Here is a 25589-nt window from a genome sequence, read left to right as displayed (position 1 = left end):
ATTAAGTTTCTCTTCGAAACATGATTTGTAAAAAATATAGTACTGTATAAATACAATTCCTAGGAGACAAAGCTGCATTATGAGACCTCCCTCTGGACAGTTTTATAACTGCTTTCTATGAAAATAAATAGTTCTTATAAAACCTGTAGATAGTGTAGTCTTGGGATTATCAAGAGTAACAAGGACATACATATGGTCCTCTCTCTAGGTTCCATGGTGGAGAGGAGGTAGTGTTGCTCTGGCTCTGGCTCTATCTATTCGGTGTGGAGGGGTTGTCGTGTTGCTCTGGCTCTATCTATCTGGCCTTGGCAGGAGGTCGTGTTGCTCTGGCTCTATCTATCTGGCGTGGAGAGGAGGTTGTGTTGCTCTGGCTCTACCTGTTTGGCGTGGAAAGGAGGTTGTGTTGTTCTGGCTCTACCTGTTTGGTGTGGAGAGGAGTTTGTGTTGCTCTGGCTCTATCTGTTTGGCGTGGAGAGGAGGTTATGTTGCCCTGGCTCTATCTATCTGGTGTGGAGAGGAGGTCGTGTTGCTCTGTCTCTACCTATCTGGCATGGAGAGGAGGTCGTGTTGCTCTGGATTTATCTGTTTGGTGTGGAGAGGAGGTTGTGTTGCTCTGGCTCTATCTGGATCTGGTTGGCGATGCTGGGAAGCTGCTTGACATCCTCCTGGATCCACCTTCTCACATATATTCACATTAAATGTATTATTTTTTGTCATATGGATTGTCTATGTTGTATTTTCATTATGTTGTTACTCTGTACACACGACATCTATCGCACGTCTGTCCATCCTGGAAGGGGGATCCCTCCTCTGTTGCTCTTCCTAAGGTTTCTTCCATTTTTTTCCCTGTTAAAAGGGTTTTTCTTGGTTAAGTATTTCCTTATCTGATGAGAGGGTCGTACTGTAAAGGACAGAGGGTGTCGTATCCTGTACAGATTGTAAAGCACCCTGAGGCTAATTTGAGATTTTATGATTTTGGGCTATACAAATGAAATTGACTTGACTTGACACTGTTTTGCGAATGTAATTTTTTGCAATACTTTGACCATTACAAATGCAATTCCATTCACCTCCATTGATTTGGGACGTAAGCAGACATCTCAGAGAGAAACATTTCAAAACCCGGAGCGAGATCAAACCAAAACTATCTGCATGGCTGTCACTGGAGGTATGTAAGAAGATATGTGTATGTCATCAGAGTCTCAGCGTAGAGACGCAAAAAGGCTGAACTCTGCCTTTCTGTCACTTTCCCTGTTCTTTGAAAGGCTGCAACTGCTCTTTTTCTGTACTACATCTGAGAGACACAAAGAAATACGAAGATTTTGAAGTCACTGATCAAAGCTGTCAAACTTCTACGGTCCCTATACAACCGTACTTATTCATCGAGTAAAATGTACAACCATCACTTTTTTAACATTACATTTCCCAACACACAAAAAAACTCGACAATCAGGAATGTCCCATTTTAAGCGGGACGTCAAGCCACATTCGTTCTGGCTAATCAGTCAAAAGCAATTAGTGAAAGCATTTCTGTGTGTGCATGCATGTACGGTGGCACTGTGGTTATGCCACTACCGTCTAGTCTACCATATCACAACAGACCAGTAAACATAATCCTGGCAAAATAAAGCAACCTTTACTATCAAAAGAGCCATTTTGGGCAAAAAAAAAAAAAAAGAAATGTGTCTGGAGCTGCAAAACATTTGATTATTGTGATGAAGATAACACAGTTTATATTCTAAGTATATAGTATATAAGTCTAATGCAGTGAAGGCCAAAGTGCAAATGTACTACGGAGTATTAGGGCCACATTGAGGGGGAAAAAATCAGAGATTTTCAGAATAAAGTCATAATATTACGTGAATAAAGTCATAATATACGAGAATAAAGTCATAACTTTACGAATAAAAAGTCGTAATATTACAAGAATAAAGTCATAATTTAAGGAGAAAAAAAGTCGTAATATTACGAGATTAAAATCATAACTTTACGAGAAAAAAAGAAAACAACACGTAAAATTACTACTTTATAATATTATGACTTCCAACTGATAATATTTGCTCCATTTCTACCCACTGTAGCTTTAATGCCTTAGTGTGTTATTTGTTAGATTGATATATGTAAGTAATATATTGTAACGCTGGAAATAAGTTCCTGTTTATTTGTAATGTTTTGCAGTGATTTTATTGACCACAACTGGTGGTTTTACAACATTACTATTACTACTATTGTTTTCAACCTTGCATGTTAAGGTCTGAATGTGGAGGAGCAATCTTTGAAGCCGTGTGCTTGTACAAGCTGTGCACGTCTCTACTGCGGCACAACTGCATCCCGGCCTCCCAGTAAATACCTTCAAAGCAATCAACTATAATGTAAATGCACAAAGGAGCTCTGCGTTGTAGATTCAATTGTGGTATGAATTCCACTTAATTATTGAGTTCTTTTGTTCATCTCATTCCGGTTCACTATTATTCACAGTGCTGTTTGAAGCACCAGGAGACTGGATGTTATATTCTGACTGCTGCATTCTTCAATATAGGATTTGGCTCGCTGCTGTATTGAGAGTAATACAGCTTCACAGCTTAAATCAAACTCTGCTGTGTAACCTGTGCAAAACCACGCCTCACTATGCAGATGCTTTTTATACTTTATATATCACAGGGTACACTTTAGAGCGAAATCATAAAGATGTAACTAGCATCTTTGTGTGCTATCAGGATAATGAATAAGTATATGACATGCTTGCCTTTATCTCATACTGTATTTATGTATTAGACCATTTTTTGAAACTTGACCTCACTGTATACAATGACCTGTGGTGACCTCTAGGATAATCACAGCCTCATGAAACTTTACAGACACAAACTAGAGACCGAGAGCATTCAGAGGATGGATGGCTGTCCTAGCTAGATTGGCGTCACAGGAATTAAACCAATCAGTGTCATCTCCCATTTCCTTTAAAAGTCAGGTGCGCCTGCACATTGGCGCATTGCTATTTAAAAGGCAGATCCGGCAAATTGGAGAAGCGAGTGGTTTTTCTGCTGAGGAAACAGATCTGCTTGTGCTCAAAGTGAAAGTGCGAGCGGAATCCTCCGGAGCTGCATTACGCATGGACTGGCAACCGGGCACTGCCAGAGAGGTGGTGCGTAACGCGTGGACACATAAGCCTCAAAACGCCAGCGTTCAGGGGGAGAAGGACCGAAAACTTTGAAGTAGCCTACATCTACACTCACGCACACAGAGGGATGAAGAGAGAAGACGCCACAGAGGCGTGTGCACCGTGATCTCTCTGGTCACGGCGGTCACGCCAGTGACCAGGGGAGCGCTGAGGGAGCGCTTGAGCAATACAGAATGGCTGAGAGCTTCACTTCATCATATTCCATTATATTCTGAATTGTCACCTGCCACCTGTTTTCTTCCTTTACATAAATAAAAACATTGTTCTTGAGCCGACACTGTAGTTAACTGAGGAGGAGGAGCGCTGCTGCATGGGCGCACAGATGGGCGCAAGGACATTTGCTACTTACACAACGTGGGTGCTGGACGTGAAAATGACAACTGCTTCGGTCTGAAATAAGTTTTACCTTACTTATGTTATGTTACTTATGTACTTAACATCGCTGCTTACGTAAGCTACATAACAAGCGTTCTTATTTTACATAACAAATGTACTTATTTTAACGCAAACCACAATACATTCCTAAACCGAACCAAGTAGTTTTGTTGCCTTAACCAAGTAAACCTAAAACTAAGTAAACCTATGTCGGATATGTATTTTGAAAAGACACTATTTCTCGATCATTTCTAAATTTGGGATCAATAAACTACATCTATCCATCTATCCATCCATTTAACAAGCGGAAACTGACACGCCTACCCCTACACGTCCAAAACTGACACTAGAGGGGTACCTACAGCGTCTTAGCAACTGACTAAGCGGCAGAATTTGACGAGTTGGGAGTAATGCGCCATCCACACTGGGAACGTAAGGAACACATGGTGCGTGGCGTGGCGGCTGCGTGGTTCACGCGTCGGGTGTTCACACCAGCTGCGCTTCAACTGCGTGTCTACTGCGTTTCTGCAGCTGCAGCTGCTGCTGTCAGCCCTTTCTTTCTACATAGAGTTTGCCTTTCATAATGGCCATTTCATTTCATTATAAATGTAATTTATATTAATTTTAGACAGAGAAAGGTTAAGAAACGTGTGATAATTTGTAAATGATAGTAATAATCCACAATTAAAACCCGGTACTATATTCATTCATGGAGCTCTCCAAGTCACTGCATGTTCTACAACATTTTCCAGCAAATATTTCAGAATAAAAGTTTTGTGTTAACAAATTAAGGAATTCTGTCCACAGGAAAAATGCTTGAGGGCTTTTATTTTGAAATGAAAGCAGGCAGTGTTTATTTAAAAATAAGTCTTTACTTTTTTCATCTCCGTAACATTTTTTTCAGATAGACATCGAAACTGTAGTGATGTTGCTGGTATGTTACAGTCAATAGATCACCTTCACTTTCTGTTGTTGCTGTGAACCACGCAAGGCTTTTGTGCTGATAAAACACATCAACGTGATAGTAAACATGAAAAGTATTCACTAACCCACATCTCTACCAATGGGCTGTAATGATGGTTCCACCAGTGTACCAATTAGGTTCTTGGCCAGGATGAAGATGCTTCCATCCCTTCACATTCCCATTAAAAATACAGGTTGTGTAAAGGACCAAAGCTTACACTCATTCACCTATTAAAGGACTTCAAATGCCAAATATGCTTTGTGTGCATGAGACAGAGAAAAGTGAAAACAGTATAGGAGGATTCTTCCCTGAGTAAGCGTTACTGTAAGGCTCTCTCATTCATGTTGATTTAAAAAATCAACTCCATCCATCACATGTAAGCGACCACGTATACACAGCCATACACATACAGAGCAATATCACTGGTACCAACTGAGCTGTAAGCACAGATCTCAGAGTGTGTATCCGCGTAATGAAGCCCAGCCTCGGCTGAGCCGTACACATGCACGTTCAGCAAAAAAAAACATCAGCCCTCTCTCTCAGTCTCTTATTTATTCCTGCTGTTGCTTGCTCTTTCTTCTCTGTTCAGGCTGGGATACACAAGCCATATTTTTCACTATGCAGATGGCCAGTCCTACCGTGAATTTTGACTTGTTGCCCTCAGATGATTTATTCCTTATAATTTACATACCATTGATGGAGAATGGAAACTACATATATTCTATATGACTAGACACCCTTTCTTAATGTCACTTTAATGTGTCAGGGAGGAAGATGACTTATTTCAATGTACTTCAGTGTAACTTTTAATGAATTAATTTAAAATTGTCGGTGACAGTGCCTAAGGGAATGGCAGACTGGTGTGGTGGTTCCCCTGTTCAAAAAGGGGGACCAGAGAGTGTGTGCCAATTACAGGGGTATCACACTACTCAGCGTTCGTTCCTGGTAAAGTCTACTCCAAGGTGCTAGAAAGGAGGGTTCGGCCGATAATCGAACATCGGCTCGAAGAGGAACAATGCGGATTCCGTCCTGGCTGTGGAACAACAGACCGGCTCTTCACTCTCGCAAGGATCCTGGAGGGGGCCTTGGAGTATGCCTATCCAGTCTATATGTGTTTTCTGGACTTGGAGAAGCCGTATGAACGGGTCCCCGGGAGATACTGTGAGGGTTATTGCGAGAGTATGGGGTGAGAAGGTCACTTCTCTGGGCCATCCAATCTCTGTACGCCCAAAGCGAGAGCTGCGTTCGGGTTCTCGGCAGTAAGTTGGACTCGATTCCGGTGGGGGTTGGCCTCCACCAGGGCTGCGCTTTGTGGGGGGGGGGATCTTATCGCTGCTTTATGCAGATGATGTGGTCCTGTTGGCATCATCGGTCTGTGACCTCCAGCACTCACTGGATCGGTTTGCAGCAGAGTGTGAAACGGCTGGGATGAGGATCAGCACCTCTAAATCTGTGGCCATGGTTCTCAGCAGGATACCGATGGATTGCCTACTCCGGGTAGGGAATGAGTCCTTACCCCAAGTGAAGGAGTTCAAGTTCCTCGGGGTCTTGTTCGCAAGTGAGAGGACAATGGAATGTGAGATTGCCCGGAGAATCGGAGCAGCGGGGGCGGTATTGCATTCGCTTTACCGCACCGTTGTGACGAAAAGAGAGCTGAGCCAGAAGGCAAAGCTCTCCATCTACCGGTTAAATCTTCGTTCATACTCTCACCTATGCTCATGAGGGCTGAGTCATGACCCAAAGAACTAGATCGCGGTTACAAGCAGACAAAATGGGTTTCCTCAGGAGGGTGGCTGGTGTCTCCCTTAGAGATAAGGTGAGAAGCTCAGTCATCCGTGAGGGACTCGAAGTAGAGCCGCTACTCCTTTTCGTTGAAATGAGCCAGCTGAAGTGGTTCAGGCATCAAGTAAGGATGCCCCCTGGGCGCCTCCCTAGGGAGGTGTTCCAGGTACGACCAGCTGGGATCCCCCAGCCAGAGCTGGTTAAGGTGGCCTGGGAAAGGGAAGTTTGGGGTCCCTGCTGGAGCTGTTGCCCCCCCCGCGACCCGACCCCGGATAAGAGGTTGAAGATGAGTGCGAGTGATGAGTGAGTAATTAATAAATAAATGAATTGCTATTATCACAGGGTCGAGACCCTGAAAATGGTCATTTACTCAAGGCTGCTAACTGACGTAGTTCCATCACAAGTAACACTAAGAGTAAGCATTACGTATGAGCCTTAGAAAGACAGATGCATCAACGTGTTTTCAACATCTGGGTAGAAACAGCCTACTAGGGGTGATTTGAGCAATCTGATTTCAATCTGTTTTTATTGCACTTTGGTTGCATTTACACTTTACGTCGTTGATTGTCTAGAGACACATAAACAGACTAATGGCGTGTCTACACAGGAGGCACTTCAGCTGTGTTTTTCAGTCTTCCACCTCACAGATACAGTCCTATTTTACTCACTTCAGATGTCTTCGCTATGTTCAAACACAATAAACATGACCCAAAGAGTATTCTTAAAGGAACATTTCGCCAATTTTTATGTGGATGTCCAGTACGTACTATATTGACTGAGAGTTCACCTCAGCAGCACGGCTGTGAGAGCTACGCAGGCGGTGCCTAGATGTACCAGGATACATTGTGCCCAAGTTTCTGCCGCCCAACCCCAGTACCTCCTCAATCTTTCCGCCTCACAGAGGTGGGGCGTTTCAAATACGGCTCCATGTACAGATTTGACACTCTACAAAACATATCTATATGCAATACTACCATATTATCATCCAAACTGGTAACCTGTTTTTGCATTGCATATATTGTATACTATGTGTTTTGATGGAATAGAATGCAATGCATATCGCTTCTGAAGTAAAATGGGAATGACCTCTGCATACGCCAGCAGCTATGATTCTGCATGCATCTGACAGGTGTACCTGCAGCCAACTTTGATAGTCATTTGTGTGACAATAAACAATGTATGTATTTATAAAAACAACTTCATTCAAACCAACACGTTACAAGGTGATATTAGATTTTCAAATACATGTTAAGCATATTGTAGGCTACATCATACTTTGACACAAAGTCCAGATCAGTCCCAACAAAGTAAAAGTGTCCATCTTTAGCCAGATTCAACTTTAGCAGCATTATACCACAAATGATTTGCACATTATGTTAAAAGCTCGTCCGTTGCATCGTCCATCATCATCGGCCATTATTCACGTGTATTTTTGTTTATGTTGAGATCAGCTGTACGTAGCGGAGCATCGTAAAACACTTTATTCAAACTGGACAGAAACAAAATAAATCTCACCAAAACCGTCGTCGTTACTCTTTTTCATATTTCCATATATATATATATATATATTGTATGTGGTTTGTAAAACAACTTTATAAAGTCTTGACTACATATTTGACTAACCATTCGGTACAAAATATGTTGCTTTTAGTTGACAGTAAAATTTATTGTGTAAATATAATTGGGTTGGAAATATAAAAACTGTCCAGAAAATGAGAATGAAACTTTTTAATCACAAAAGTTTTAATGTACCACATCATTTATATCCTCTTCACCAGTTCCTCTTCCTGTTGCAACAAACGCTGTCAGTTTACACTGCATCACCATGGTTCTTGTTGGCCTAAGATGCTCTCGTCTTCTCTCTCTCTCTCTCTATTTGTATTCTGTGACGCTTACTCACCCTTTCCATCTTCATTTGTTTCTCTCATTCCCCACTCCATGTTTACCCCCCCCACCATCGCTTTATATCAGCAAGAAATCATCTCTCGTCATGAGAATAAAATATGCCTCCTTTATATTCAACACCAAACATTGGGACATTGGACATTAGAATAATTTAAATGTAACTGCTGCAAATTGCATAATGTCTTAGTTCAGATGCTGTCTTACTCACTCTGCCGTGGATTTGTATTCATCTATTCAGCATCGTATTGCTATTCACGGCCTGATGTTATTGGAACACCAAACACAGTGTTATTGATATGGCTGTCATATTGTCACAGTGTTATTTTGACAAGGGCTATGTTTCAAGTTCACATACCACACACACCCCCGAGCACCAGAGAGCAGCAGCAATATGCACAATCTGCATGCATGTCTTAATATACAATGCTGTACGTTGCCCAGGTTAACCTTAGAGAAGAAAAACATGTTTAAGATGTCAATGAATGTATATAATGTGTATGACTGTAAGCAAATAAAAGTGTTAGCTGCTAAGTTAACTTGACCTTTAGGCCTAGGGATGAGGCGATTTGTCTGCATAATCAACGTTATCGATTACATTTTACATTTTGATTTGCATAATGTGCGTAGGCGCATCGCAAGAATGGCTGTACCCGGTCAAAGCGTGGATTCCCCCCGGAGAACAAGCTGCAGGTAAAAAAAAAACTCCCACGATCCTGTGTGGAAGTATTTTAGACAGAGACCCAACAACGTGGCGCTCTATAGACTCTGCGGATTAGAAATGGCTTATCACAGCAGGTGTGAAAAGCATCGCGGAGCGTTTTGTCAAGGCGGCACCACGTCCTGTTTACTTTTTGTCCCCACCAAAGCATGACATATTATGATTATCAGAAGAAACAAATCACCGGCACTCACAGATAAAGAGTCTTTTTTAGTTTATTTTGGGCAAACTAACGAACGCGTTTCAGCTGTAAGCCGTCATCAGCGTGATCACTCAAGACGTAATGCCAGTTTTAAATATTTCAGGTGAGGCACAGACAACCAATCAGGAAAGGGACTACATGATTACATGATAGGAATCATCTGTGGATGCACCGCCAGGACACATCGTCTCGCAACAACAGAGGCGTCGCCAAAACAGAGTTGTCAGAAACAACCAGCAATACAATGAAAGAAATATATATATATATATATATATATATATAAACTGGGGAAAAAATTATCGCGTAATGTATTTTACATTACGCGATAATTTACGTAATGTATTTTACATTGTTGGAAAGCCTGTTTATTCACCTTCACAATGATGTCCAACTTGTCTCATGAATGCTCAGTGGCTCCTGGGCTGAACATACCTAGCACTAACAAAGAGCACAGAACAAAATTCAAAAGTAGAGGGAATCAATCGCATGGAAAATATAATAAAGACATTTTTTCCAGAGTGTACAGTGGAAATGCCATAGAAAAAAATCATAGAAAAATGTATAAAGATATTATAGGAAATATAGCAGAAAAATGTGTTAATATATCAAGAAAGATATGTAGAAAAATATATGCTAAGATATCATAGCAGCAGCATACAGCCAGCTGTCCTTCCTGCATTTGTCAGTTTAAACTGTGTTGTGTTTAGCCTGGATTATGACTGTAACTTCATATTTGTGTAATATTATCATACAATCTGCACACCGAGCTCTGATTGGTCAGCAGGCGGTGCTTTTATACGAGTTGATCTCTTATCTGGAACATCTAACCTGCTCCGGAGCAGGTTGGCTGTTCAGCATCAGTTACCATGGTGATCTATCCCCGGTAAGAAGTAATCCACCTTTGTAGGACGGAAAACCCTGAAGGGTTAACCCTGAAGTTACCTCGCTAACCCTAAATCCTGCTTCATAGTACAGGCCTCAGGCTGACAATAGTAGTAATACGAGGGTACGTTTGCGCGTGCATGTGAAAAGCGCGTGCACGTGCGTGCGTGTGTGTGCATGTGCGTACGTGTGTATGTAGCTTTCTATCAAAGTTTTCCTTTGTGATAAGGTCCATGTCTTTAGGGATATGTATACCAATGACATCTATTGGGCCATCTGACCATTTTAGTGGGCAGATTACTATAGATATTAAAATTTGTACCTTTCAGAGATCCAATTCGCAGCACAGTACATTTATCATAGTTAGGTTTTTTAGTCCGGAAATTACTGAGAAGTTATTCAACTCTTTAACGAATGCAGTAAAGGATGCAACATTTGGTTGATTTTGAAAGTTTACATCGTCCGCATACATTGATATTTTTGATTCCAAACTATTTATTCTCAAACCTTCTATGTTGTTATTCATTCTTACGTTTTGTGCTAAGATTTCTATAGCTATAATAAATAGATACGCAGACAGTGGACATCCTTGTTTCAATCCTCTATATTGCTTAATTGTTTCAGAAAAAACCCCAACATTGTTTATTATTTTATACACTTTGGATTACTATACACTACTTTTATCCAACTAATTAAAGAGTCTCCAAAGTTAAAATATTCTAAACATTTATAAATAAAATCCAAATGTACTTTATCGAAAGCTTTCTCAAAGTAAGCAAAAAAAAAAAAAAAAATTAAAGCAGGGTTTTTTGTTGAGTCATAATATTCAATTATTTCAATTATTTGTCTAATACTGTCACTGATAGTTCGACCCTGTAAGAAGCCACACTGATCTGGATGAATAATATAGGGCAGTACTAGTTTTAATCTGTTTGCAAGACATTTGGCTAATGTTTTAGCATCGTTACATTGTAGTGTGATTGGCCTCCAATTCTTTAGAGTAGTGGGATCTTTATACCTTCCACCTGAATCTTGTTTCAATAATAGTGAGATTAAACCTTCCTGTTGAGTTTCTGTAAGTTGTTTTTTGCTATATGACCAGTTGAAGGTGTTCAGCAAAGGTGTTTTAACAGACTCATAGAAGGTTTGATAAAAGTCTACAGGGATGCCATCGGCTCCTGGACTTTTTACCTTTTTCAAAGGAGTTAATAGCTTGATGTAATTCCTCCAGCGTAATAAGTCCCTCACAAGATTTTTTTCTTTCTCTGTTAACTTTACGGTATTATCGTCTTGAGAATTGGGGCTAGTATTTTGAGGCAATAAATCCTCTGGTGGGCTCTGAAAGGAGTACAATTTTGAAAAATAATTATGTTGTTCCAGCAAAATTTCCATTGGTTCAATGATTTTATTTCCTACTACAAGCTTCAAAACATTTTTCTTTACAGTGTTTTTATACTGCAGATTTAAAAAATATTTGGTTGATCTCTCCCGATTTTCCATCCATTCTATTCTATTTCTCAAATATGATACGTTGGCTTTCTCTGCACATAGTCTTTCTAACTCTCTTTCCTTGTGCTCAAGATTGTCCAGTAGAGCTTGTGACACATTTGTATTATTGTCTACCCGTTCTGTTAAATCTTCTATCTCAGCTATCAATGTTTTTTTCTGTCTCCAAACGATTTTTAATTTTCCTTGAGCTGTATTGAATGCAGTGCCCCCTTAAGGTGCATTTAAAAGCATCCCATATAATCAAAGGATCCGCTGTATCATTATTCACTACAAAGAAATCTTTAATGAATTTGTTTGTTGTATCTATAAACTCTTTATCCTTCAATAGCTTCTGATTTAATTTCCTGTATCCTGGACCCCTATGAAACGTTGTGGTACAAATGCTCAAGGTTATAAAATGATGATCTGACCTAAATCTCTCTTTAATCTCGATTTTATTAATTTTTGGAGTCAAAGAAAATGATGTTAAGAAATAATCTATTCTGCTAGCCTGATTTCCTCGTCTCCATGTATATCTTGTTTGCTTTGGATTTTGCAATCTCCATATGTCAATTAAATCTAGTGAGGTCATGAGGCCAGAAATAGCATTATATGCTCTAGAATGATAATTCTTAGTTTGTATGCCTTTTCGATCCAGATCTACATCCAACACAGTGTTGTAGTCTCCTGTCATTATCAAATTTTTATCATGTAGTTTTTTTTCTTGCAACATGTTGAATATATCTTGAAAGAAGAGTGGATCATCAGAATTAGGTGCATACAGATTTACTAATACAAATTCTAGGCTATCCACCAATATATCTTGTATAATATATCTACCTGCTTGATGTATTATTGTATCTTTGACCACAATATCTACTTCCTTTTTATACATTATCATTACAACTTTAGAATTTGAGCATCCGTGTGAAAAGTATATGTTACCCCCTCCACTCTGTTTTCCATTTAATCTCATACAGTTGGGTAGAGTGAGTCTCTTGTAAACAAAATATATCATAGTTTTTATCCGTAAGCCAACTAATAAAGTGTCCCCTTTTCTTCCTATCAGCTAAACCGTTACAGTTGAAGCTTGATATTACTAACTTAGACATATTTGATCTTCAGTGGATTCTATACTTTCATGATTCTTGAAAAAAAAAAAGGAAGGAAATAATAATAGTGACACCAAAACAACGGGAAGGGGCTGAAAAAAAAAGAAAACATACAAAAGGCAAAAACAATTAAGGTGTTTTCAGCAAAATGATTGAGGTCTGCTCATCCTCTGTTCCACAAAGAACTCTATCCTTACCTCCAGTTAACTGCTTTTCAGTTCACTATATTAAAGAGAAAGTCATTTCCATACTTATCCGGCTTTTTGGAAGAGGCCATAGTCAGTTGGTTTCAATACCAATATCATCAACCAGAGTGAAGTTATGAAATCCAGAGCCAAGTGTTGTGGTATAATAGAAATATTTTGATTAATGATCACCGTATCTTTATTGAATCAATGTTTGAAAAAAGGAATATTATTTATAAATGACCTCTTGAATAGTGGGGCGAAATCAAGACTTATGATGAATTTAAAATAGTATACGGTAATGTTTGTGACCTTTTTACATTTAATCAACTCTGTGCAGCTATACCTCAGATCTGGAAAAGGAAGCTATTATTATGTACAAAACAAATGGCATGTTTACCCCTACATTAAGGACACAACATGGATGTATAAGACAAAAATAAACAAGAAAATATATCAGTTATACATGCAACTTAAACACATTTCTGCTGCACCAGTAGCTATCCAGTCAAAAATGGGAGTATTTGTTAGACAAATGTATCCCATGGAGGAAAGTATATGCATGTATTTACACAACTTCTTTTGATGTCGCCATTAGAATTTTACAACTAAAACTAATCTACAAATTCTTGCCTACTAAGAGAATGCTAAAAAAAAAAAAAAATGGGGCATCCAACAACGTGACATATGTAGATTGTGTGAGGAGGAAGAGGAGTCAGACATTCATTTATTTTGGTATTGTAAGGAAGTTGCATTATTTTGGATTAACGTTGAAAAAAGTGGATCTCAGTCTACAAATCAAATTTCTATAGTTGTCCTTTATCTATAATGTTTGGTGATTTAAGGGGTGATGAAAAAAAAAAGGAAAAGACCTGAACAACATCATCATTACGATGGGGAAAGCATTTATATTTAAAGCTATAAAAAGACAACAGTTAAACACTGAACATTTCAAAATGTTTTTGAAACATCAGTGGGTTCTTGAGAGGGATGTTAATAGAAATAAAAGAACAGAATATCATATTTGATCATGGGTGGGCTACTTTGAGTCAGGGTGAGGATTGGAGTTAAACAAAATTAATTAATAAGTAATGTCGATAAAAAGGTCTACTAAAGGGATGTAAATATGTCCTTTTTTTTTTTGTCTGTAAAATAGAATAGATAACTGTGTAAGCGAATGTGTCTAAGTGGATATCTATATGTAAGCGGGTGTGGATATAGACATATGTATATACTGTATGTGTGTGTGTGTGTGTGTGTATCTACACACATAGTCAAAATTGTTGGTACCCTTCCGTTAAAGAAAGAATAAAAAAAACAATGGTCACTGAAATAACTTGAAACTGACAAAAAGTAATAATAAATAAAAATTTATTGAAAATGAACTAATGAAAATCAGCTAATGTTTTTGAATTTTGGTTCAGAATCATTTAAAAAAACAAACTAATGAAACTGGCCTGGACAAAAATGATGGTACCCCTAGAAAAGATTGAAAATAATTTGACCATAGGGACACATTAAACATTGGTATCATGGTGTGTACCACACTGAACATGGACCACAGAAAGCTAAGAAGAGAGTTGTCTCAGGAGATTAGAAAGAAAATTATAGACAAGCATGTTAAAGGTAAAAGCTATAAGACCATCTCCAAGCAGCCTGATGTGTTTAGGCAGTTGATCGCACGCTAAAATACCCAAGAAATTTGTCCCATTAATAATTATTTTTCTAACAATGCTAGTTAGTTCTATAGTATTCATAGTGTTTTAGTAGTAGTCCATGAGCAGTTTTCTCCTGTTTGAGCCAAAGTGGACTTAATGGAAGACAACCCCGGAGGACACCAAATCATAAAAAAGTGAGACTGGAATTTGCCAAAATGCATATTGACAAGCCACAACGCTTCTTGGAGAATGTCTTTTGGACAGATGAGACAAAACTGGAGCTTTTTGGCAAGTCACATCAGCTCTATGTTCACAGACGCCAAAATGAAGCATCCAAAGAAAAGAACGCTGTACCTAATGTGAAAATGCAAGAGTGGCGTTAGGAAAAGCGTCCTCTTCAAAAGTTGTGAAGTTTGGTAAACACAACCTCAGCTGAATGCTGACTATATACACAAAGTGTAGGTAAAAGGTGGAGCTAGTGACATCTCATGAATACGCATGGTTGACAGGGCTTGAGGTTGCCCCATTCACACTACATACATTTTTTTTTTCTACGAACAACACTAATCCATACACCCTCTCACAAACAAACATATGGTTACAGGAGCCATGCTGATATAGCCTGCAAACAGTACCAACTACCACAGCATCAAAAGACATAAACATTTTTTGACCACAGCACACTAGGGTTTGTTTGATCTTTTATGGGTACTGTAATAAAAAGACACCTCTTGGATACAACTGAGTTCACATATTGGGATACAACTGTATTTTGTTAACTGAATCAGGATCCACAGGAGGGGGTCTTCTTTTGTTTACGGAGAAACTGATAACACCTTGGATACAACCGACTTTTTTTTTTATCTGAATCAGGATCAACAGTATGGGTCTTCTGAGGCAACATCAAAAGGCAAAAACATTTGGTCACAGGGACCAGGGGTTTGTTTGAACTTTTAATGGTACTGTAATAAAGACACATATTGGGATACAACTGTATTTTTTATCTGCATCAGGATCCACAGGATGGGGTCTTCTTTTTTTGTTGTGGAGCAACTGATAACACCTACAGCAGACACCTTTGGTCAACTACCAATAATTAACATCAGCCCTAGGGTTACAAAAAGGTCACCAGGGTCACCAGGGTGCGCCTGCATCCCCACACACACACACACACACAGGCACATTACACGCACGCACACACACACGTACGCACATGCACACACACGCATGCACGTGCACGCGCTTTTCACATGCACGCGAAAACGTACCCTCGTATTACTACTGACAATACCCATGAGCCTTGGCCACAGTTGGCATGCAGAAGAGGCAAGTCGGAGGTGAAAATCAGAGCAATAGCCAATTGAAAGCATTTTGTCGTTAAAGTTGAGAACCAGATACGGCTCCATAGTTGTGGGATTCAATCACAATTGAACTAGAATTCAAAAGTGAATTGTTGAGGCTACAGATGGTGTTTTCATTTTTCTCAACGCTGTCATCTTTAGTTTCCACCTGCTGGTAGTGTTGCACATCACAGAGTTTAAAGTTCAGTTATTGCATGTTTCTTGCAGAAATGCACCCTGGGAGTCATAGTTTACATCTACTTCTTTTTTTATTTACACATTTGACTTTTTGTAAAAAAAAAAAAAAAATGGTACCAATGATTTCATTTTATTTGTGAGAATCATCTGGTGTTTACTTGTTGATTCATCTGAATCATGGCCGGACTAAACCATTATTCCTCAGTATTTACCACAGCAGGATCATTTGGAGTGTTAATGGAGTAAAAGAACTGATTGATTATACATTGGATTGTGAAAATGAGTTTATTGATCGTCCATTAATGAATTAATCTGTGGATTTTGAGTCTTCTACCTCGGTACTTGAATTGGCTCATTAACTGCAGTTCACTGTTGCTGCTGGATATACTAACATTACAACCGAACTCTTCTTCAATTCCCTGGAGTCAACGAGCGGTGAGCGGTTCTCGACAACGCTGCAAGCAGCAATTCTGGAGGCCGAGCAATCGGCCTGCTCCAAAGGGGCATGCACTGTAAATGGGCACACCGTTCAACATCGGTGTTGAGAATGTGTTTGGGAGTTTTTTTTCTATTCCACTCCATGGCAGTGTAAAATGAAGCATAAGTGCTGTTGCTATGGTTACGCAGTTTAATATAGCACGCGCGCTACTATTAATGAGCAAAAATAAATGGTAACAAAATAACACGAAGGCCTTGGAATATATGCAAGGTGCTCATGTTAATTCATCCACAAATGGTTGATGTAGAAAAGTGCTTGTGCTATCACGGCCGGAGAGACACTGCAGTCAGTCACTAAAGCGGCTGATTTTCACTGATTAACGCTACTTTAACGAGAAGAGGAAGTAATCAGTGGAATGAGCTGCAGTGATGTGAGGTTAGATGAGGAGAACCTGTAAACAGAAGGATACTGGGACAAACAGTTCAGAATCAGAGCTGAAGGAGACACACTGTACATTTACCGGAGGTGCTATTCACAACCACCTTATCAAAACCTGCTGCTATTTCTGCTTTTTTTATGTTAAATTATCTTCTTTTCTCATCTTCTTCCTCAAGCCCACAGAGTTTTACTGGGTAGTTAAGTGAATGTTTGATTGGGCTGTGCTCAAATAATCAAAAAACGTACGTACTATGTGTTTTCCTAGACCCTTTTCTTCTTGACCTCAATGGAAAATGTCATGAGGTAAAGACGTGAAGGAAAATTTGTAAGGACCTAGGAAAAGACAACCGTTGTACTAAGATAATCAGACTGCACTTAAACTAGGCTACATAAATATGCCACGGCGGAGGTTATTTACGTGGGTCTGCCGTGGTGCTGCCACAAGGAATTGTGGGACGGTGTTATCCATGGTCCAGTGTACCCTATGCTAAAGGAGATAAGAAAGGAAGCACTGAGGCACCTTTCCTTAGCATTTAGAGAACTAAAAGACATTTTGACCGCACCGAGGGTGTCACCTTCACACACACACACACTTATATACAGTTTATACTGTATATATACAGTATATATAGGGCTGTCAAAGTCAAAGTGTTAACGCAAAATTGTTTTAAGGACACTAATTTCTTTAACGCATTAAAGGTCCCATATTATAAAAAGTGGGATTTTCATGTTTTTTTTATTATAAAACATGGTTAAGTCCTATATAAATACTGTGAAAGTATCGAAACGCGCAATCCACAGGGAAATACACAGCCCGTATTCAGAAACTCTGCATTTGAAACAAGCTGTCAGGATTTCTGTCCATTTGTGATGTCACAAATATACAATATTTAGACCCTTTACACAGATTTAAACGTAAACATTCTAAATGTGTCCCAGTTTATTCATGGTTACAGTGTATGTGAATGTCATCAGCTGACAGCAAGTACACATGGACCCAAGCTGTTGCTTAGCAACGCAATTCTGTTGCGATTTCGACGCAAATTCCGTCGAAATGCGCTTAAACAGAGCAATTCAGACAGAGCATTTTCATACAGGCATATTGAGGCCGACAGTATGAGGAAAATACAGTTTTTTTTTAACATTATAGCATGTAAACATGTTCTAGTTGAAACAAAAAATACAAGTATGAACCTGAAAATGAGCACGAAATGGGACCTTTAACACAATTGATATTTCGGAGGTTGTAGCGGGCTCCTTTTTAAAGCTAGAGTGAAGATACTGGCATCATATGAAACTAGAAAACCTAAGGAATCCATTTGCACAAACTGTCATACTAGCTTTTCACAAAGGAGGTTAAATAACGCTCCAAACTCGCTCTAAATTTTGGCGAGGGAAAAACTGATATGGCCGTTTTCAAAGGGGTCCCTTGACCTCTGACCTCAAGATGTGTGAATGTAAATGGGTTCTACGGGTACCCACGAGTCTCCCCTTTACAAACATGCCCACTTTATAATAATCACATGCAGTTTGGGGCAAGTCATAGTCAAGTCAGCACACTGACAGCTGTTGTTGCCTGTTGGGCTGCAGTTTGCCATGTTATGATTTGAGCATATTTTGTTATGCTAAATGCAGTACCTGTGAGGGTTTCTGGACAATATTTGTCATTGTCTTGTGTTGTTAATTGATTTCCAATAATAAATATATACATACATTTGCATAAAGCAGCATATTTGCCCATTCTCATGTTGATAAGAGTATTAAATACTTGACAAATCTCCCTTTAAGGTACATTTTGATCAGATAAAAAATGTGTGATTAATTTGTGATTAATCGCAATTAATCATGGACAATAATGCGATTAATCATGATTACATATTTTAATCGACTGACAGCCCTAATATATGTATGTATATATAAATATATAGTGAAAATGTGGCATCATGACAGCCCTAATGTGCAAACACTCCTGAGTGGAATCCAGTCACACAACTGAAATAAAATCTTTTTTATTTACTTTAATTGGTACATTGCGTAACCTTCATGTTGAAAGTGGCCAACATTAACGTATTTTTAATAAATGGCAAATGTAGTTACTTCAAGGCCATATATAACCTCAGCTGTAATCCTCAGTCCTCTGAGGAAAGCAGCAGTTTGAGTGTTGAGGCTGTAAGCAGAGGGTGAGGATTCACCGTAGCTCCACCTTACTGATTAGCGTCTGAAGCAGCTCCAACTCCATAAAAACTTCCAGTGACTTTACCGAGACATGACTTCAGTGACCGAGCACTCCTCCGTTCAGCTGCTCTCTCTCTCTCTCTCACCACACTCTGTTTTTCAGGTAGTTCAGCCTTCTTGCACACAAAAAAAACTCCTAAAATCCTTCTCTTTCATTGAGTTCCAGAGTTCAGCTCATCTGGAAGTCTCTGAAACGCCAGGATAAATTACAGATTTTCACTTAAAACTAGACAAAGTCAGTTAGTGGTGTAATGAGCTCGAGAACATAAGCTGAAGTGAAATAAACTTTAAACACTTTAAGGCTCCGTGGGCTATGTTCACTTATTTATTCTGTGGTTTTATTTGATTATTTTGGCGAAATTTAACACAAGCCCTCTTGCTCAAGACAAGCTTGTGTTGTAATAAACTCTTGTGTTCAGTTTTATAAGCCTTTATTTTATGCTTGCTCAAACCAACATAGGCACAGTTACGTTTTTCAAAATCACGGGTACATTATGCACAGCTTATGTGATACCTTCATAATTACATTAATCCTCCAATACCGCACCAGCATTTGAGTGTAACTGACCTTTCTGAGCTTTTCTACGCACCAGTGAGCTGTTCAAATAGATTCTCAAAACACAATCACACAATACCTAAAAATGTACGGCAAACTTTGAAGGCCTTTTTCTCAAAACCATAGCTCAATGACTCATTATGTATATTTTGCTTGATATTTACACACAAAAACAATACTGATAAGATTCTCCTCTTTCCAACAGTGTGTAAAAGTCAAAATGTGTTTCCAGGTAAATGTGACAGTGTCACATATAATCATGCTGTCATTATTTCTGTTGTTCTGGGTTACTCATCTAAAGTGTCATTGTCCTATTTCAGTCACATGCTAACACACAGTGGACAGGCAGTGGTTTGTGTTAATTAGTTGAACAGAGCAGACCTATAGGTTGCATCCCATGATGATTATGAACAGGCCAGCAGTTGGGAAGCAAGTCATGGAAAGTTTACTTTACAACTTTATAACTTTCCTGTCCACTCTGAGCGCATCGACCATCACTCTCTCTCTCTCTAGCACACACACACAATGCTACTCCCATAACATATGCATCAAACGGTGTGTGGGTAGAGTAACAAACGTATTGTGAAGCAACAACATCCTTCATCATTTTGAAAGACCAATGGCCATCAGTCCAAGACATTACTGAGGAAAACAACGGCACTTTGAATACCAAAAAAAAAACTTAGCAAGGAAGCAATATCCACAGCAAACATTTAGCTCCATTATTCATCTTGTCATTGGTCAAATGAGGTCCATGCTGTGCTTCATTTGTAGCCAAGAGAGTATACACCGATCAGCACGGACTCCACTAGACCTCTGAAGGTCTGCTGTGGTATCTGGCACCGAGCCGTCAGTAGCAGATCCTTTAAGTCCTGTATAAGTTGCGAGGTAGTCCATGGTTCGCACTCGTTCGTCCAGCACATCCCACAGCTGCTCAATTGGATTGAGATCTGGAGAATCTGGAGGCCGAGTCAACACCTCAAACTCGTTGCTGTCCACATGATGTAAAAGAAAACGTCATTCATCAGACCGGGCCACCTTCCTCCATTACTCCGTGGTCCAGTTCTGATGCTCACGATGTGCCCATTGTAGGCGTCATTTTTTGCGGTGGACACGGGTTAGCACAGGGCACCCTGACCGGTCTGCAGCTACGCAGCCCCATACGCAACAAACTGCGATGCACTGTGTGTTCTGACACGCGCGTCTCAGCTCTTCTAGAGATTCCAGGTCTCGCCTATTTCTGCAGCGCGCGTTTCACAGCAACAACAGACAGTGAAAGTGATCTATTGACAGTATATTGAGTTCATACCAGCAAGATTACTACAGTTTCAAAGTCTCTCTGTAGAATATGTTACGGAGATGAAAAAAAAAGTAAAAACTTATTTTTAAATCAACACTTCCTGCTTTCATTTAAAAATAAAAGCCCTCAAGCGTTTTTCTGTGGACAAAATTCCTTCATTTGTTAACACACGGCTTTTATTTGGAAATATGTGCTGGAGAGTGTTGTAGAACATGCAGTGACTTGGAGAGCTCCATGAATGAATATAGTACAGAATGTTAATTGTCGATTATTACTATTATTTACAAATTACCACACGTTTCTTAATCTTTCTCTGTCTAAAATAAATATAAATTATATTTATAATGAAATGAAATGACCATTAAAAGGCAAACTATGTAGAAAGAAAGGGCTGACAGCAGCAGCAGAAACGCAGCAGACACGCAGCAGAAACGCAGCTGGTGTGAACACCCGACGCGTGAATCGCGCAGCCACCACGCCACGTAGACGCCACGCGCTCCTGACGTTCCCTGTGTGTCCCGGGCGTTACGCTTGCCCATTTTTTCTGCTTCCAACACATCAACTTCAGGTACAAAATGTTCACTTGCTGTCTAATATATCCCATCCACTGCCAGGTGCCATGGTAACGAGATAGTCAATGTTATTCACTTCCCCTGTTAGTGGTCTTAATGTTATGGCTGATCAGTGTGTTTTCATTTAAACAGGAAACTCATAGAACAAATGAAGAATGCACAGCAGCAACCAGATAACAAGATTGTGATCCATGACGCTAGTCATCCTGGTGCCATATCACGGCAAGATTCATATCAGCTAGATAAAGATTTGTCTCCCCAAGACACCATCACCAGCCAGAATCAGTAGCAACTACAGCCCGCGGCTTCAAAACAGCAGCTCAAGGATTACGCTGTAAAAACACTCCACAAACTAAATGTTCACATTTGGGATACGTGTAGGACGATATGCGGAGAAACAAAAGCCATAAAAATGCTCTGATGTACTTCCCTATAGCTGGGAGAGAGAGAATATATTACAGTAGTATAATTAGCAGGAGGGATAAATATTAGACGGGCCAGGATACTAGCAGTGGGAAACCATCTTCTAGGGATTTGAACTTAATCCAGTTTCTCTCAAAGTAGCTCTGCATACTTTATGCACCTCTTTGAAGTATAAATTGAAAAAGAATTGAATTCATAAAGTTTCTACAGTGACGAGCTGGAAAAAAACGTCTGCTGTGTTTTGCCTTGACACCCCTATTGAAGGAAAAAAAAACATCGGAGGCCCTTTGGCTGAAACACAAAGGAAGAGTGGGGAAACATGAAATAGTAAAAACTAGCAGAAGTAATCTATCGGTGCTAAAGACAGCCTCTCTATTCCAGACGCATGTTGCGTGTCATCCGTTGAATATAGAGCTACTCAGGCAGATACCACAATCACTAAATCACGTATTGAGTCCCACAAACCAAACAGCAATTAATTCATACCGAGAAATTTTCCCGTCTAGTCATGCAAAGCTGTTAAAATACGCTCCCCCACGATCTCCTTAGTCACCCTCTTCTCTTTCTCTTCGGTCGTTCTCTGTCTTCAGAGCTACTTTTATGTGTCTGTTGCACTGTCTCGCTCTCGCTTCTCTTTTTCCCAGACTCAATACAAAGTAACTCGGGCAGCTTTGTTTCTCTTATTTTGCTGTTCCTGATAAAGTAAATAATAGAATTATCAGGCTTAAAGAAAACTTAGGGTAAACCCGGGGAAAGACGCCCCCCCCCCCCGAACAATGGAAACTGCTTATAGTGATCAGCCGCTTATATCTTTCCTCATGACTCATTTTGATGAATACATACTACATACTTGACACTGCTCTTGTTTAATCGCAACATAAATGTTACATTAGCAACCGGGCTTACCATGTGCAGCCCCTCTCAGCTTTCCAGTTATACCTAACGTATGCAATTCCAAGACTGTTTAGGGACCATAGTATGAATAAATATTCAAATACACCATATTAGAATAGGCCAAAATAACACATTTGTACAACATGCAAAAAAACTGCATTATTTTCCCCCCAAACTGCATGTAATTATCATAAAGTGGGCATGTCTGTAAAGGGGAGACTCGTGGGTACCCATAGAACCCATTTTCATTCACATATCTGGAGGTCAGAGGTCAAGGGACCCCTTTGAAAATTGCCATGCCAGTTTTTCCTCGCCAAAATTTAGCATAACTTTGTAGCATTAGTTAGCGTTCTTCCAGACAAGCTAGCATAACATGGTAACAATGGATTCTTTAGGTTTTTGTAGTTTCACATGGTACAAGTAACCTTAACTCTAGCTTGAAAACTGAGCCCGTTACAACCTCTGAAAGAGAATAGCAGCCGTCGGATTGTTTAAAGGTCCCTTATCATGCTCATTTTCAGGTTCATATTTGTATTTTGTTTCTACTAGAAAATGTTTACATGCTGTAATGTTAAAAAAACAACTTCATTTTCCTCATACTGTCAGCCTGAATATGCCTGTATTTACCCTCTGTCTGAAACGCTCTGTTTTAGCGCATTTCGACGGAATTGCGACGACATTGCAACAGAATTGCGTTGTTAGGCAACAGATTGGGTCCATGTGTACTTCCTGTCAGCTGATGACATTCACATACACTGCAACCAGGAATAAACTGGGACACATTTAAAATGTTTATGTTTAAATCTATGTAAAGGGTCTAAATATTGTTTATTTGTGACATCACAAATGGACAGAAATCCTGACAGCTTGTTTCAAATGCAGAGTTTCTGAAAACGGGCTGTGTGTATTTCCTTGTGGATTGAGCGTTTCAATACTTTCACAGTATTTATATAGGACTTAAGCCTGATTTATAATAAAAAAACATGAAAATCTCACTTTTTTATAATACGGGACCTTTAAGGGTTAAGAGTTCATAAGGTCCAATGACCAAAACCTAACCACTTGACTGGATGTTACTGTTGGATCTCATCTCTAATTAGCTAATTTAATCATCTAGTTTGTGAAAACGTGGCTTATTGTACTGTAGTTAAAGGTCAACTACAGGCCACGGTAGTTCAAGAGGAAAAAATAATGAGGGACTGTCGTCTAACTACCTTACATCCCTCTCACAGCTCACACTGGTCTCCGACAGACACAGAGTACCAGAGGTCCCTGATAAAAAAATGATAATAAATGATATATGAATTAACCGAGGACTATAGTGGGTGGTGAAAATAACCCATTTAATTTAATTAGTAACTGTAATCAACTGAAACAAGTGAAACAAATACTCCCATCATCCTCACAGATGGTTAAGCTGTGGTTATGTGTGGGTCTTTTGGCGGTTATGGATGGGTGGGTGGGTGTGTTTCTGGCACCTTGAAATATAAATTTGAGAGAAATAAATAATGAAAAGTGTGAAAAACTCAGAGAGGGAAACCATGGTGACATGATTGTCTCAGTTCAGTGGCAAAGCCAGTTATCTCACAGAGACACATACACTCTGTCATCCTGTGATCCTTTGGCTTAGAAAGGCAGCGTTCGGGTTGACAGAGGTTCGTATCAGTGTTTGCTACCTGGTGGAGAGTTTTTTATCTCTCGCTTCCACTCTCTGTCTACCATCTCTGAGTCTTTCCCTTACGCTTTGGACGTAAATAGATCAGAGCCTGGCGAGAAGTCGGACTGTTGATAATGGTGATCTTAGAATTTTGGGGGCATCAAATGATCATCCTTGTCTGGTTCCCTACCTCTCGCTTTTACAACAACTCCATCTTTTCTTCTCTATCCTTCTTTTAGTGCCTTCATCACTAGTATTCACTTTCTGTATCAGTGTCCAAGTGACTAATGGGGACAACAATTTTTGAAATTGGTCCAGTATTGAGGGATAACACTGCAGTCGCCAGCCGCTAAACAGGGTATAATGTAATTCTTTGGGGCAACCTGGCTCCGTCAGTTTACGTCCACTAAAGTGCTTGATTTGTCACTGACAGGCTCAGATTGTAATTATAAGTGTCTGAAAACATTATGGAAAGGACCCTACAGAGAAATTAAACGTTTTTCTTACCTTTCCATTTGTCATTGTGTCATGTGGCTTGTTGCCGAAAGAGACAATGGAGACGTGAGTGAGAGTCGGAGAAAGGAGTGCCGGTGTTGTCAGAGTTTGTTGTGTTGGATTACAGAAAGTGTAGCTTAGTGTTATCTAAATGATTTTTGGCTGAATGTTTAGCTGATTTCGACAATGTGGATATGACACAAGATTTAAGAGCAAGACACAAAATAACAGACAGACCAAAACAAGCGAAAGGTAAGAAAAATGTTTCATGTTTCATTATCTAATCAGTTAACCCCTTTAGGTTTGAAATGGACCTTTTCATTCTCTCCTGAGATATCACTTTCACAAGAATGGGACAGACAGATGATCACAGTGACCTTGATCTTCGACCTTTGACCACCAAAATCCAATGTGTGCCAAATTTGAAGAAATCCCCTCAAGGTGTTCCTGAGATATCGTGTTCACCAGACGGATGGACAACTCGAAAACATAATGCCTTCCGGCCACAACTGTCGCCAGTACAGATGCGTAAAAACTTATTTTTGTTATTTGCCTCAGGAAAATGTCCGGTGTTTTAACATGGTAAATGGTAA

At 39.6% G+C, this 25589-nt stretch overlaps 1 protein-coding gene across 1 annotated transcript in view; it reads right to left on the bottom strand.

Moving 5' to 3' along the window:
• naaladl2 (N-acetylated alpha-linked acidic dipeptidase like 2) overlaps positions 1-25589 on the bottom strand; it is a 534957-nt gene that overhangs the window by 313449 nt on the left and 195919 nt on the right. The window lies entirely within an intron of this gene.

The sequence above is a fragment of the Sebastes fasciatus genome, chromosome 5, assembly GCF_043250625.1.
Source record: "Sebastes fasciatus isolate fSebFas1 chromosome 5, fSebFas1.pri, whole genome shotgun sequence".
NCBI classification, from domain to species: Eukaryota; Metazoa; Chordata; class Actinopteri; order Perciformes; family Sebastidae; genus Sebastes; species Sebastes fasciatus.
This window is presented reverse-complemented; position numbering and strand designations above follow the sequence as displayed.